General features: G+C 54.0%; 2 long non-coding RNA genes across 2 annotated transcripts; one reads left to right on the top strand and one right to left on the bottom strand.

Annotated features, from left to right (window-relative positions):
• Positions 1 to 2,774: 2,774 nt before the first annotated feature.
• LOC138920076 (uncharacterized) lies at positions 2,775 to 4,983 on the bottom strand. Its single transcript, XR_011430734.1, has 3 exons — positions 3,775 to 4,983; positions 3,249 to 3,449; positions 2,775 to 3,099 (listed from the first exon to the last, which is right to left on the bottom strand). It is a non-coding gene; the product is annotated as an uncharacterized lncRNA (long non-coding RNA).
• Positions 4,984 to 5,081: 98 nt separating this feature from the next.
• Positions 5,082 to 11,891, top strand: LOC111769923 (uncharacterized). Its single transcript, XR_002802749.2, has 4 exons — positions 5,082 to 5,353; positions 5,641 to 5,896; positions 6,208 to 6,328; positions 11,555 to 11,891. It is a non-coding gene; the product is annotated as an uncharacterized lncRNA (long non-coding RNA).
• The last annotated feature ends 3,199 nt before the right edge of the window (positions 11,892 to 15,090 follow it).

Here is a 15,090-nt window from a genome sequence, read left to right as displayed (position 1 = left end):
TGGCCGCAGCCAGGGTGAGCGGTTTGCAGGGACCCTGGCAACCATGGCTCACAGAGCCAGACCACAGGGCAGGCACAGGTGCATCCTTCACGGGCACGTCCCAGCCGGCTCAGTGGAGGGTGTGCTGCACCCACTCATGTCACATGAGCTCCACCCACTCCACAGAGGGTTGCACAGCAAGGATCTCTGGGACGCCCCCAGGTGCCCCCACCCCAGGCAGGTCTGGCCTCACAGTGGCTCAGACCCCGGGCCTCGGGGAACAGAGCTGGCTGGGACCACAGCCAAATTAGGGCTCATCTGTGGCCTGGGCCAATTGGAGGGCCTGAGTCCTCGCCAACCCAAGGATGTGGGCACCGAAGACCCCAGCAACTGGAGAAAGACTTGGAAACCTGTGTCCCTGCATCAAGTGCTGAGCCCCAGGAGCTCATACGCAGCGCGGAGAGCAGGGCCTCAGCGTCCACGGAGGCGGCTCTGCCTTCATCAGATAATGCCCCGTCTCCAAGAATGGCAACGACACCCTACAACGCCCCTCTTCCATGACACCCGTTGTGCAGACAGGAAGGGAGCTTAGAAAGGCTGGGGGCTGACCCAGTTGCTGGCACCCTTGTCTGGCCATTCCGTTACTGAGCGCCTCCCGTCTGCTGGCACCGTCCTAGGCACTGTGGGCACATGGGAGCTGGCACGCTCCCTCCTGGAGCTGAGTTGGGGGTAGACGGGCTGTAAACCCCCCGTTGCCAAAGACACAAACAAAGACAAAACACTACATGAGTGCCTCACCCACGCCTGGGGCTGTCTGAGGAGGCGGCAGGTGCACTGAGACTGGCGTCTGGCTGGCTGTGGGTTGGGGAGGGGGCTGGGCTGGGAGGATGATGGGGACACGTCAGGGGAAATGTCAGGTGGGCCAAGAGCTTCTCTGGAAGGCAGCCCAGTGGGAGGTTCATGGCAGGATTCCTCTAAGCTGCGGGTCTCCTGCTGGAGCAGAATCAGACCCCGTGGCAGCAATGGGCCTGGTCGCAGGGCACAGGGGGCCCACGTGCTGGGCTGCCTCTCCCTTTGCGTGGGTGCAACTGAGCTGTCTCAGGGTTTGCAAATCCAAAGGCTCAGCCTGTGTCTGCACAAAGAGCTCTGGAAGGTTCCAGCCGCTGCTCTGGGTGTGTGGCCACGAAGTCCTCCCCTGTCGCCACCGGCCCCCTCCTGCCCAGGTGTGCTGCAGCCCAGCTCCTCGCAGCTCCGTGAGCACATGGCCTTGTGTGGACCCGAGGCCAGCAAGGTCAGGCCCAGAGAGCTGCCCCCAGCCTCAGTCTCAGACACGAGTCCCCTCCCCACCCCTCAGGCCTGCTGCCAGCTGCTGGGGGTGAGGCAGGTGGAAGTCAGCACTGGCCCAGGCTGACCAGGCAGGGGCTTGGTGGGATCAGCTTGTGAGGGAGGCGGAGCCTACACGATGGGGTGTGTGGGTGTATCATTGGCCGGGAGGTGCCACAAAATGAAGTCAGAAACATGGTGCACATATGTGCGTGCATGTGAGCATACATGTGTGAGTTATGTGTGCACATGTGAGATGTGTGTGCATGTGTGCATGTCAGTGTTTGAAACCTCTGGGCCTCTGACTGTCAGGCCAGCTCATCCTGCACCAGCATGTTCACTGGATCCTGGAGGGGACCTGGGCTGTGGTCCCGGGGGAGGGGTGAGCAGGCTGCTTCCCACCTCACCCCAGGTCTTGGCTGGCTCCTCCCTCCCCAGCCTTAGGAGAGGCACAAGGAGCAGTGCATTGACGCTCAGAAGAGAAAACCCTGCTTTCTGAGAGTGGGCTGCTGGCCCCACCAGGGACTGCTCCCACTGGGCACCCCCACCCCCCACCCCACCCCAAGCAGCCCGCTCAGTGTCCACGGAGGGGCACAGGGGGGCCTGTCACCTGTCCTTCTTGGAGGTGGGCAAAGGCCACTCACCTGGTCTTGGGCGGAGCCCCACGTGGGGAAGGAAGGGGGCAGCCGGCTGCTGCTTGGGGCCCTGCCTGCCTAGACGCAGCCTCGCGGCCAGAGGCAGGCTGGCCAGGCTGCCTGACCTGACCCTCCCTCTGCCCTGGTGCCCAGAGCCGGCACTCAGCAAACGTGGCAGAATGGAGTGAACTGTGGGAGCCCAGTGGGCGATGGAGGGGGCCACCCACCCTGACACTGGCCCAGAGCTGGATGTCACAGGACCCCCGAGGAACGCCCTCCTGTGGCCCTGGGATTACCATCAGGTGGGGGTGTGGCTGCCCAAGGCAGGCTGGACGCAGGGTCGGCCATGGCCCCCGCTGAGCCTCCCCTGCACTGCACTCCCTCCTTTGGCCTCGTTGCCAGTGCGTCTCTGGTTCAAAATCCGCCTCAGCATGAGCTGGAGTGACTGTGCACCTGGTCCTCTCAGGCGTCGGGAGCAGGAACGCTGAGCCTCCTGGGAGCGCCGGCGCCCCTCACCCTGATGACTGGCAGCGCGCAGGTGGGCGCCGCACACGAACTCAGCTCGGATTAACCGGGGAAGACACCGGCCGCGGGCGCCATGGCGCTGCTGAGGCCCGCGGAGGCACGGCGCCCGCGTCCCCGGGCGGTCACGCCGGCTGCGCACCCGCGGGGAAAGCGCCCGATCCCCTCGCCGCCCTGCCTGGGACAGGAACGCCAGACGTTCGGATCCTCCTTAGTGCAGACGTCTGGATTCAGTCCGCCGGAAGATACTGTGATGGGAAATTCAGGCTGCAGACGCAGCTCTGCGGAGCCGTGTGTCAGGTCATTTGCCAAAAGTAGAAAGCAAATGTAGAATCCTTTATTTTTTTATTTTTTGCATCCCAAGGTTTTCCGGGCAGTTTTGCACAGTGAGAGAAGAGGACGACGCTGCCGCTGGCGATGTGAAGGCTGGGCGCTGGCAGACCCGCAGAGCAGCAGGCAGGGCTGCTTCTGTGACAGGGCCCAGGGGCCTAGAGTCCCCCAGAGGAGACGCTGACCCACCCCCGGCTCTTGGAGATGGCCTGCAGTCCTTCCGTGCTGCCATCTCCCGTCCTTCGTGGAATGTATAACCAGCCTTGAGCCATCTTGAATTCTCCTTCTGCCTCTAGAAATAGCTGGGCCCCTGGGGGAGCAGTGAGGGCTCTGTAGAGGGAGGGGCTGGTCCTGGCAGCCCCCTACCTTCTGGGCGCAGCCCCGGCTGTGCTTTGCCTCCTGCACACCCTTGGCTCCCAGCCCGCCCTTCCCACCCCCAGCATGGGAGTTTATTCAGACCTGAGTGCGGGCACAGAGAGGATGGCCAGGTGTCTAGCACATCACCCCTCAGTTCCACAGTCCAGACGTCCAGCTGGACCTGCCTGCACCTGGCTTCTTGGACATGCTCAGTGTCCAGTCCTGTGTGCTGGGCTGAAGGAGTGCTGGGACAGTCTCCATGCTCCATGCTAACCAAGACTCGCCACCCCGAGCATCCAGGATCTGGGAGAGGGCAAGAAGGCAGAGGCACAGACAGAGGGACAGACACAGGGACAGGCACAGGGACAGACAGAGAGTCAGGCAGAGGGACAGAGGGACAGGCAGAGGGATGCACAGAGGCCTGCTGTAGGCATGGCTGGCGGGAGTGTCCCTGGGCTGCAGTAATAAAGCTCCACAAGCTGGCTGGCTGAACACAGCAGGTGTGCATCCTCCCTCAGTGGGGCTGCAGTCTGAGGTCAGGTGTGGGTGGGGCTGTGCTCCCTGCAGAGCCTCCTGGGGAGGGTCCATCCTGCCTCTCCCAGCGTCTGGGGCCCCCAGGTATCCTTGCCTGTGGCCGCATCGCTCCCGTCTCTGCCTCCGTCATCACGTGGACTTCTCCCTGTGTGTGTGTCTCCAGATCTCCCCATCCTTGTAAGGACACCAGTCACTGGATTTAGGGTCCCCCTGCTCCAGTGTGACCTCATCTTTACTGATGACATCTCCACAGTCCCTATTTCCAAACACAGTCGCACTACAGGCATGAGGGTGAGGAATTGAACTTATCTTTTTGGGGGATGCGATTCAGCACACGACAAAGGGGGCCCACGCCTGCTCCCTCCCTTTCCAACCTTGAGGAAGCCTCTTGCTGTTCATCTCTGTTACGACAGCACACCAAGAACAGTTGCCACGGAGTCTCCATGCTTCCCCCCACTTCCAGTTTGGCCTCGTCTGCTCCACGCCCGTCTAGAGGGGCCGTCCTGGCCGCAGGGACTTGAGGCAGCTTCTTTCCCAGCCGATGCATGGGCTCAGTCGCTTCGTTGTGAATGCTGAGCTGGCTGGACAGACAGACAGATCAGACACAAGCAGGAGTAACAGCAGTGCCTGACCCAGCGTGGGCCTGACCGTGGAGCCGGGGGTCCGAGGGCTCTCCATTACGGTGCCCTGCATCAATTCTGTGCTAGCTCTACATGGCGTTGACGTGCTGAGATAAAAAGTGAGTCATTCTGGCAATTTCCAAGTCTCTGGAGAGCTGCCAGGAAAACATACAAATTAAATATTCTCGTTGGCCGCCCGGGATCACGCAGACCTGGTTTCTCACACGCCAAGCGGAATATTAGTGCAATTACCACCGGTGCCAGCACAGGGACTCCGGGAAGGGAGGGGCTGGAACTGGGAGCCTCGGTGTGGTGCCGAGCGGTGAGTTCCTGGAAACACCCAGAGACGAGCGATCCTGTCCTGAGATGTGGCGGCAGGTCGGGGCCTAGAAATCAAAGATGTGGCCGAAGGCTAAGGGATGCGGTGGCTTTCAAGTGGCTCAGGAGAGGCTCTTGGGCCTGGCTGCGGGGGCATCTTGCCTCTTTCACTGTGCTGGCTACGTGACCTGGAAGCAATAATTCAGTCTTGCCACTCTCAGTCTTCTCCTCTGACAAGTGGGGCCAGTGGTGGCCCAGCCCCACTCGGGTGAGCTGAGAGAGGGTCGGACGAGGTCGTGTGCGTGTGGCATTTCGTTTGGGGCTGGGCACATAGTAGGTGCTTAACGTTGTGTGCTCTTCCAGACAGACCCGAATTTCTCAAAGTGGTCTCGAAACCACTCACAACAGAATCACAATGGTGGGCGGGGTCTTGGTAAAAATGAAGCATCACAATCCCTGGGGTGGCCTTGCATGTCCAGCTGTGAAGAAGTCGCTGGTCCGGGCTCGCCTCCTGCCACTGGCAGTAAAAAACGCACGAAGTGCAGGAGGCCGGGATTCGCAGATGTGACAGCACAGGATGGACTCCATGGGAGAGGGGACACGGGAGGCGAGTGCCGGGTTTGCCCCGCGTCCTGCCTGTGTTGAGATGTGGAGCCCAGGCAGAGTTCAGAGGTCACGTGGAGCTGAGGAGGCAGAGCCGGGGTTGGGAGCTGCTGAGGCATTTCACCGTCTCAGGTCGGGTGCTGGAGGGGAAGGGCCTGTGCAGGAGGGGAGGGGGCAGGGGCCTCTGGGTGGGGGTCGTGTGGTCCTTGGTGAGGGCTGGGCTGCCCATGCTCAGGGTGAGACCGCAAGGCCCAGCAGAGTGGGGCTACTGTGGGCTGCTTGCTGCACGGAGGTGCCAGGTACACATGAGGCTGGGGATGCTCTGAGCTCCTGCCAGTCTGAGTGCAGTGACATTGCGGACCAGAGAGGCCCTGCCTTAGGGTTCACGGCCCCACCTCACACTAAGGAAACTGCCCTAGGGTGAAGGACAAAACTGAGGAGGACCAGCCCTGATGAAGCGTGAAACCAGCAGTCCCAACAACCCCAACCCACACCCGATGATGGGCACACGTACGTGTTCCATCTGCACAATGCGATGCGAGTCAGCCACAAAGCAGATGAAGCACTGACACACTGCATGTGGATGAACCTTGAACACGTCCTGCTGAGTGAGCACAGCCACACACAGAAGAGCACATGTTGTGTGACTCCATCTAAGTGAAGTGTCCAGAAGAGGTGAGTCTATAGAGATGGTTGCCTGGGTGGCAGAGAGGACGCAGGGCACTGCCAAAGGGCATGGGGTTTCTTTTTTGGGTGATAAACACATTCTTAAATCGACTGTTATGATGGTTGCACAATGCTATGAATATACTAAAAACCATTAGTTATACACTTTAAGTGAGCAAATTGTATGGCATGTGACATATCTCAAAAGTACAAAAAAAAAAAGGGAAAAAAATGTAATCACTAGAAACAGAACTTGAGATGACCCAGATGTTGGAATGGCCGATAAGGACTTTCAAACGGCTGTTGTAAATATTTTCAAGGATGTAGCTGACAACATGGACAAAAGGAGAGAACTGATGGGGGAATTTCATCAGAGAAATGGAAGCCATAAGATTGTCACTGGGCAGGCTGAACAGCACACAGGAAACTGCAGAGGAAAAGGTCAGTAAGCTTGAGGACAGGTCAACGGAAATTATCCAGTTGGAAGAACATTGAGACCGCGGGACTCATGTCTGTTGTGTGTGGGGGTGAATATACCTAGTGGTCTAGTAAATATGTAATTGTGATCCCAAAAAGAGGAGACAAAATGAGGCATAAAAATATTTAGAGAACAACCAGCGAAATATTTCCCAAATTTGATGACAAATATCAACCCACTGATACAAAAAATAAGACAAATACAGAGGAAACCATACTTACACACAGCATAATTAAACTGCCTCAAACTGGAGAATAGGAGAAAATCTTAAAAGCAGTCAGAGAAAAAGGACCCCAAGAAACAGGGCAACAATAGCTGCTTCTCATTTTAAACAATGGATCCTGAAGACAATGGAATGATGTCTTAAAAGCGCTCCATTGAAAAAAAGCCTGTCAATCAAGACTTCTATATCCAGTGGAAATTATCCTTCAAAAATGAGGGTGAAATAAAGACATTTGAGGGTTTTTTTTAAGCTGAGAAAATCTGTTGCCAGGAGACATGAACTACAAAAAATGTTTAAGTTCTCCAGGCTGCAGGGAAATGAAACTAGATGTAATGCATGCCTAGGAAAGAATGAAAGGCATTGGAAAAGTAAATATCTGAGTCCATAAATATTGTGAAACTTGTAAGAGTCCGAGGTGGGCAAGTAGGATGACCCCATCATGAGCAGTCTGTGCTTTATGTAGAGCCGCTCAACATTAACTGCAAATGGCCTGTTACAAGTTAGGAATTCATATTGTAACTCCTACAGCAACCACTGGGAAAAAAGAGTTTTATTTTGTTTATAAGTCAATAGAGGAGATAAAATGAAATACTAAAAACACTTGATTTGCCAAAAAGCAGAAAGGAAAAGTAGAACATAGCATCAACAATAAGCAGAACAAAAGGAACACACCCAGCAAGATGGCAGACTTAACCCAACCATGTCACAGTCACGTTCAGTGGAAATGGACTGAACACTCCAGTTCAGAGGCAGAAATGGTCAAAACTGGACCAAAAAAGCAAGACCCAGCTACGTGCTGTCTGTGAGAGATGCACTTTGAATACAGAGCCCCAGAGAGGTCGAAAATGAGAGGAGGGAAGGGTGTGTGGTGCAGCAGCAAGCATGGATGTGGCCACAGAGCATCAGGCGAGGGGCTTCCCCAAGAGGATGAGGTCTATTTCATAATGAAAAGCTCATTGCATCAGGAAGTCGTAAGTCACAGACATGGGGCACCTTGTGCCAGAGCTTCAACTCTGTGAAGCAAAGTGAGAAGCAGAGAAATCCACAACCAGAGCCCGAGATTTCAGTCCCTCTTGCAGTCTTGAATGGGACGAGGAGCCAACAGTCAGTAGTGGTCTGTAAGAGGTGGACAATGCTGCCAACCAACTCGACCTAATGGGCAGTTACAGACCCCTGCACCAGACGAGTGCCAAATTCACAATCTTTTCAAGTGCTTGGAGCATCCCCTGAGATAAGCCATATGCTGGACCTTAAAATGAGGCTCAGTTGTCTCAAAAGATGGACGTCTCCAAGGGCATGTTCTGTTGGTGCGATGGGATTAAGTTAGAGATCTACATAAAACCCCAGTATCTGGACATCAAGCAGTACATTTCTAAATCTCCCCTGGGACCAAGGAGAAACTATCAGGGAAACCAGAAACTATTTCTAGTGAAATGAAATAAAAATGCAGCGTATGGGAATTTGTGGGATACAGCTGAAGGCGTGTTCAGAGGGGAGCTTTAAATGGTTGTTGTGGAAAAGCAGAGAGATCTAAATGTTCAAAATAAATTATTTTAAGTTTTCACCTAAGACTATAGGAAAAGAAGAATAAATTAAACACAAAACAAGTCAAAGGAAGAGAATAGTAATGATAGGAATAGAATCAATGACTCAGAAAACAGGCAAACAGCAGAATCACCAGCCAGAAGTTAGCTCTTGAAAAGATTAATAAAACTGACAGCCCCTAGCAGGAGTGATCGAGGAAACACTCACATGTTCCAGCACCGGGAAGAATACTGTGGGCATTAAAGGGTGATAAAGGCTGTTAGGAGCAACTTATACCAATAAACTAGATAATGTAGACAAAATGGAAAAATCCCTTGAAAAACACAACTAACCCAAAACTGACACATGAGGAAACAAAAAATATGAATAGTTCTACATCTGTGAAAGTTAATGAATTAATAACAAAAACACCTTACCACAGAGAAGACTCCAGACCTGGCCAGTTTCACTAGTGAATTCTGCCAAAACCTAAGGAAGAGATATTATAAATCTCACATAAACTCTTTCAGAAAATAGATGATGAGGAAAAACAACTTGCTTTCCGAGGCCAGCCAGTGGTTTGCTGGTAAATGTTTGACAACTAGCTTTCTAGGGGAAAAAATCTGGTTTGCAATGTTTGCCAGTTTCTGTGATGTCCGTCCTTGCACTTTGGCTGATTTCTGGTTAGCAATGTGACAGGTGTATGCAGAGTTGGGAAGAGAGGTGCACAGGTGAGTCAGGCCCAGCACACCACTGAGGCCAGCATAGCCCTGAAACCAAAACCGGACAAAGATATTATAAGTAAAGAAAACTACAGACCAAATATTTCTTATGGACAGAGGCAAAAAATTCCTGAAAATATTAGTAAGTTAAATCCAGTGATATAATGAAAGGACAATGCATTATGACCAAGGAATGTTTATCCCTGGAATGCAAGGTTGGCTCAATATTCTAAAATCAGTTGATTTATTTTACCATCTTAACAGAACAGGGGAGAAACCCATATGATCATCTAAATAGATGCAGAGAAAAAATTCACAAAAGTCAACACCCACTCATGACAGAACGTCTCCACAAACGAGGAATAGGTGGGAGCTTCTGGAGTCTGAGAGAAGCCACCCACAGCTGAGGCTGTGACAGCTCCTCTGTGTGTCAGCCCGAATGCACCTCTGGGGCCCAGCCCAACTGTGCTGGGAGGAGAGTAGCACCTGAGTCAGGGGGCTCAGTAGGGTGGGTGCTACCCCGTGTGATGGCGCCTCATCTGATCTGCTGAGGCTGCAACAGAACAAAAGTGGAGGAAAGAGGAATCCACCCTTTTGCTTCCTGCCTTCTGCCCAGCGGAGCTGGGACATCTGTCCTCTCCTGCCCAGGGACGGGGACTCACACCGTCGGCCCCCCTCGTTCTCAGACCTTTGGACTCGGACTGAACTACACCACCGGCTCTCCTGGGCCTCAGCTCTCAGACAGAAATTCATGGGGTTCTCAGACTCCATAATCGGATGAGCCAATTCATCATAATCTCTAGATGGATAGATGATAGGTAGATAGATAGATAGATAGATAGGTAGGTATATAGATAGATAGATAGGTAGATAGATAGATAGATAGATAGTTAGGTAGATAGATAGATAGATAGATAGATAGATAGATAGATAGATAGGTAGGTAGGTAGATAGATAGATAGACAGTTAAGTAGATAGGTAGGTAGATAGATAGATAGATAGATAGATAGATAGATAGATAGATAGATAAAGTCGATCCCAGTCAGTGTTTCAGGAGAGCCGGCATGCAGACACCACTGGAAACCAGCCCCACTGGGTATGCAGCCCTCCCAGTGGATCACGTCCTGCTGATGCCCTGGCCATGGCGGGTGGTCACCTACTTACTGTGTGACTTTCCCCAAAGTCATGGAATATACTTGTGCCTCAGTTTCTCATCAGTGAAACAGGAATGGTGAGGGCCCTGACTGCCTCCAGGATTCATGCTTATGAACGACTTTTCATAGAAAAGCTTGTGCGCTGACCGTTGATATCATTCTTGCACCACCAGAACTTCCAGGGCAGGAGAAGGCTGGGGGCTTCGGGTGGGTGCGAAGGCACCGCAGCCTGTGCTCCAGGAGACATCTACAGTTGGGCTGCCCTGCCGGGGAGGCTGCAGGACTGTCGGGACAGTGGGGGTGAGGGGCCTGCCCCCTCCTCTGAGCCCCAGAGCAGGCTCGTGTCTCCTTTCACGATGCCCCTGACAAAAGCTACACTTCCTGGTGCCTGAAGGCAGCCTTCCTCTTCCAGGGAGCTGCTGCGCACGCCTCACCTGCCCCCAGCTCAGCACCTTTCCCCAGGTGCGCCTGACTGTGTCGTCCTGCTCTGCTGTGTGCAGCCTTCCTGGCGCAGGGCTCGGTGACACAGGGCTTTGTAGGAGCCTGGAAGGTAGGGCGATTGCTCCCCACTGAGTCCCAGCCTGGCACACTGTGGGCACTCAAAAAATATTGGAAGGAATGTTGGAGCAAATGAAGGAGCTGCTGGAGGGGTCAGAGTGACTGGGAACAGGGGGCGTTCAGGGAGTTTTGCCAGAGGAGGTGGATGCTTGGGCTGGGGAGTAGTTGGCGGGACCTCAGAGGGACCCCGCCTTCAGCCCAGATGAAGACTGCGGTCCCGGCTGGCCCCCCACTGTGTGTGCGCTAGCTAAGTTAATTACAGCCACGCGGAGATGCACTGCAAATTGTTCCCAGTTAAAACTGCAAATTCACTGGAACAAGGAGTGCTAATTATATTCCACTTGTTACCACTGCGTCTCGTTAATATTCCAGCAGCTGCTCCGGCAAGATAATGATGGCTCCAGCCGAAATACTGGGAAGATAGATAAAAATCAGTAACGACACAGTTCCCAGAGCGTTTGCCCTCCGCACACACAGTGAAGCCCTGACGGAGTGGACGCTCCCCGACAGATGAAAGCGGGAGCATGTCTGCGTGTTCATTTAACACACTCAAACAAAGACTGTGGGAACGCTCACCAGCGCGTCCTCCGACGGGTGTGCAGTTCCACGCATCAGACTCTGTCCTTGCAGACCGAGCGTCCCACCCCGGTTTGGGATCTGTTTTGGATTAACTGTGTTGTGTTGTGAGGAGGACTTCTAGAAACCTCGCCACCGAGGCCACGTTTTCTCCCAGCCTCCTTTCTCCATGAGGCTTTTGCACTTGGCTGCTGTCTTGCTGTGCAAACAGATTTAAAAATTGCTGTTATGACAATGGGGCTTTTTCATAACTTCGAATGTGAGATGAAGTGATACTGGAGTAGCAGTTGCCAGAACAACAGTGTGCCCAGATCATGGGCAGCGTAAGCCCCTTTCATGGCACACTTAAACGGGCTGGAGGTCTCACTCCCCGGGAACAAAGCAGCGCCTACCGTCATTTAAAAAATGCTTTTTATTTTGAAATAACTATAGATTCACAGGAAGTCACAGGACAGATGGCACAGAGACGTCCCCTGCAGATTCCTCATCTGTAACGTGCATGACATCTTGCACAGTCCAGCACCAGGGCCAGGACGTTGCGTTGTGCAAAGCATGTGCCTAGTTCTCGCGGTTTATCACACGTGCAGGTTCCCGCGACCACCACCGCGATCTGGAGCACATCTGCTGCGTCGCCACAGAGACCTTCCTCCTGCTGGCCCTTTACAGTCATACCTTCCCACCCTCCTCCTCCTGTGACAGCCCCACCCCTGCAACCACTAATCTGTCCTCCGACTCTGTAGTGTTGTCATTTCAAGAGTGTTGTGTAACTGGAAACGTACTGTGTGTGACTCTTCGAGACCAGATTCTTTCACTCAGTGTTGTGCCCCAGAGACCCACCCGAGTGTCGCTGGAGCAGTAGTTACTTCCTTCTGCGGCTGGGTGTGCTCCACGTGGGGCTGCAGCACGGTTTGCTTAGCCAGGCACTATTGCAGGGCACTGCGGCTGTTTCCAGTGTGGCTATTACAAGCACGGCTGCTAGGAATAATGGTGCGCAGGTTTCCGTGGGGACATGCCTCTTCCTTTCTCTGGGGTCAGCGCCCGGGAGTGCCATTGTTGGGTCATGCGAGAAGCACGTGCTTAGCTTCCTAAGAAGGCCGGGCCATTTCCCAGAGTGGCAGCCCTGCTTTCCAGCCCACCAGCCATGGACAAGGGATCCAAATTCTCCACATCCTTGCCAGCATTCAGTGAGGTCGCTGTTTTCTGTTCCGGCCATTCTGGTGAGTGCATGGTGACACTTCACCGAGGGTTAATTTGCATTTCCTCGATGGGGAGGGATGCGGACTTCTTTGCGTGGGTTTGTTTTCATCCACATCTCCTCTTTGGCGGGAAGTCTACTTGTGCCTTTTGTCCATTTTCTAACTGGATTGTTTTTTACTGTTGAATTTTGAGCATTCTTTATATATTCTAGATACGAGTCCTTCGTTGCCTATGTGATTTGCAAATATTTTATCCCAGTCTCTAGCTTGTCTTTTCATGCCCTTAAGTTTTCTTTCATTTTGACTAATTTCTTTGATTTTATTTATTTCCACTGGAACTGATGAAGCTGTGGACTCTTTGGGTTGTAAATACTGTGTCTTCCTGCCAGTGGCCCTTCCTCCAGGGTTCCTCCATTAACCTGTAACCCGTGTGCCGACATTGGTTTGAGGCAGCTGCCGGGGCCTCAGCGGCAGAGTCGGCGCCTGTGTTTTGCAGCCCCTGGGGATTCCACGGCCGCAGGGTGAGGGCCTTCCTCTGACCGCGGGTGGCGGATGCTGCTTCTGGGGGGCCAAGGAGTCGGGTATGGTGCGCTGTGACTCGCTCTCCTGTCTCACAGGTCGTGTGCATGATGAAAAGGAGTCTGGTCATTGTTGGACGTGTGGGGTCCTCCCTGCGGCTGTTGGTTGGGTTTCTAGACTGTGGTTAGAATTGCCCGCAAATCCCTCGAAGCACACAGCCTGACTGCTGGGTCAGGTGCTGAGGCTGGATGGACCCCATGCTGGGAGAGGCCTCTGGGAGCTGTGGCTCCAAGGCCGCCCACTGCCCGCCCTCCACGCCGTCCATCCCTGCCCCAGGCTGGCTCTTCCTGTGCTCCATCCACACTGGCCCTAAGGATGTTTGTTGAGTGCTTTCCCAGGTGGCTGCCAGACAAGTATTCGCCTGGCCCCCTTTCTTTGCAGCTCTTTTTCTGACCTCTGTGGGCTGCAGGCAACTGTCCATCCCTTGTATTATCCATCTGGGAGCGTGAAGTTCCAGCACTAGGGTGGCCCCCAGCTCAGACTGGCCACACCCACCCACTCTCCTTCGCAGGTGAACTTGGTCTTAGTCTCGTGACTTCAAAAAAATTTAATTAAATTGGGGAATTTTTATTTTTATTTTTATTTTCTAGTTTTATTAATTTTGATCAGAGTAATACTCCTACTGTTTATCTCTTTTGAGTCTTATTGAGTTTTTTTTAATGGTCCCAAAGATGGTCAATTTTGGGGACATCTGCCTGCCCCCTGGGCACCTGAGAATGTGTGTTTGTGTCCCTGGAGCTGGTGTCAGGTGGGCATCAACTGAGCCTCTGTGGCCTCCTTTCTCGTGCCGTCTCCAGCCTGGCCTACCCGGTCTCCCTTACCCACCCCCCTCAAATCCCCAGTCAGCAAGTTCAAGATCAGTTAGTCTGATCCATTGCCACCTATTTTGATCTGAGAAAATGATTTTTCCAAAAGATTGATTCTGCAGCATTTTAGTTTGCTGTCTGTTAACCTAGTTGAAGTGTGCCTTTTTGATTCATGTTTGAAAGTCTTTATGAGGCTTTTTCATCAGCCAAGTGTCTGGCCCATAGTGGTGCTGGTGACCTCAGGCCTGGTGGGGAGGAAGGCAGGGCAGGGCTCCTGGACCCCCCTGGGCCCTCCTCAAGACCCTGCATGTGGCTCGTCCATCACCTGCCTGCCCGAAGGAGAAGACTGATGTGATCTGAGGGGCTACATTTTCATGTGTTTCTTACCAAAAAAGCCCCCTGCCCTGGTTCTCATCCTCTCCCTGGTCCAGCAGAGGGAGCGTGTGGCTGGATGGCCAGAGCACCCACTGTAAGTCCGGGCCCACCCACAACCCAGTGAGGCTCGTGTTTAGGGTGGGGGTCTCTCTGGGGACCCCAGCAGCCTTGGCTCCTGCCCCAGGAGCCCCCATCCCACTTAGCCCAGGGGCATTTACTCCACGCACAGGGTCCCGGGTGTCTGTGCTTGCCTGCCAGGGGTCCATGAATCCTCAAAACCAGAGGCAGAATCGTGGCTGCCCTTCTGGGAAGATCTATTGCTTTTGATAAGTCTGAAGGGTCCAAGAGTCTAAGGTCAATCCCATGGACTCTGGCTGTCAGCCTGGTGTCCTTGTGTCCAGGATGGAGATGGTGCGATTGCCCCAACCTCACTGGACTGTGGACAGCCTGGGGCTGGACGGCCCAGGGGATCGGTGCAGGGGGCTGCTCATCTGGGCTCTGAATCCAAGCTGCCCTCCTGCCTGCTGGACAAGCACCTGTGCTGCGGCTTGCCTCGGCCCGGTCCTCCTGGCTGCGGAGCCAGACTCTGGTGGCTGAATGCTGGCCTTTCCCAGGGCTGTGAGCTTTCTGGATGTGACCCTGTCTAATGTCCCCTCAGCTGACCGGGTTGCCTGCCCCTCTGCGGGAGAGGGAAGCAAAGCTCAGAGGGGCTCACCAGGTGTCGGGGCCCTTGGCTACTAAGCCCACACCGAGGATCCTGACCCAGGCCTCCCCACTTCAAAGCTTAGACTCCAGCCTCCGTGCTGTCCAGTGTCTGTGGAATATCCTGCAGGGGGACATGAGAGGGCCAGTGACACCATGGTCAGCGATGATGGCGTGGCCTCTGAAAGCCCCGAGAATGGGGCCATGTCCCCGGACTCCTCCGACCTCCCTTACTCCTGGCCCTGGGACCGGGGACTGCAGGCAGGGCCGGCTGCGGGGCTCCCTGCAGTGTTGCCATGTGGCATGGATG

This window comes from Equus caballus, chromosome 22 (genome assembly GCF_041296265.1).
Source record: "Equus caballus isolate H_3958 breed thoroughbred chromosome 22, TB-T2T, whole genome shotgun sequence".
In the NCBI taxonomy this organism is placed as follows: domain Eukaryota; kingdom Metazoa; phylum Chordata; class Mammalia; order Perissodactyla; family Equidae; genus Equus; species Equus caballus.
This window is presented reverse-complemented; position numbering and strand designations above follow the sequence as displayed.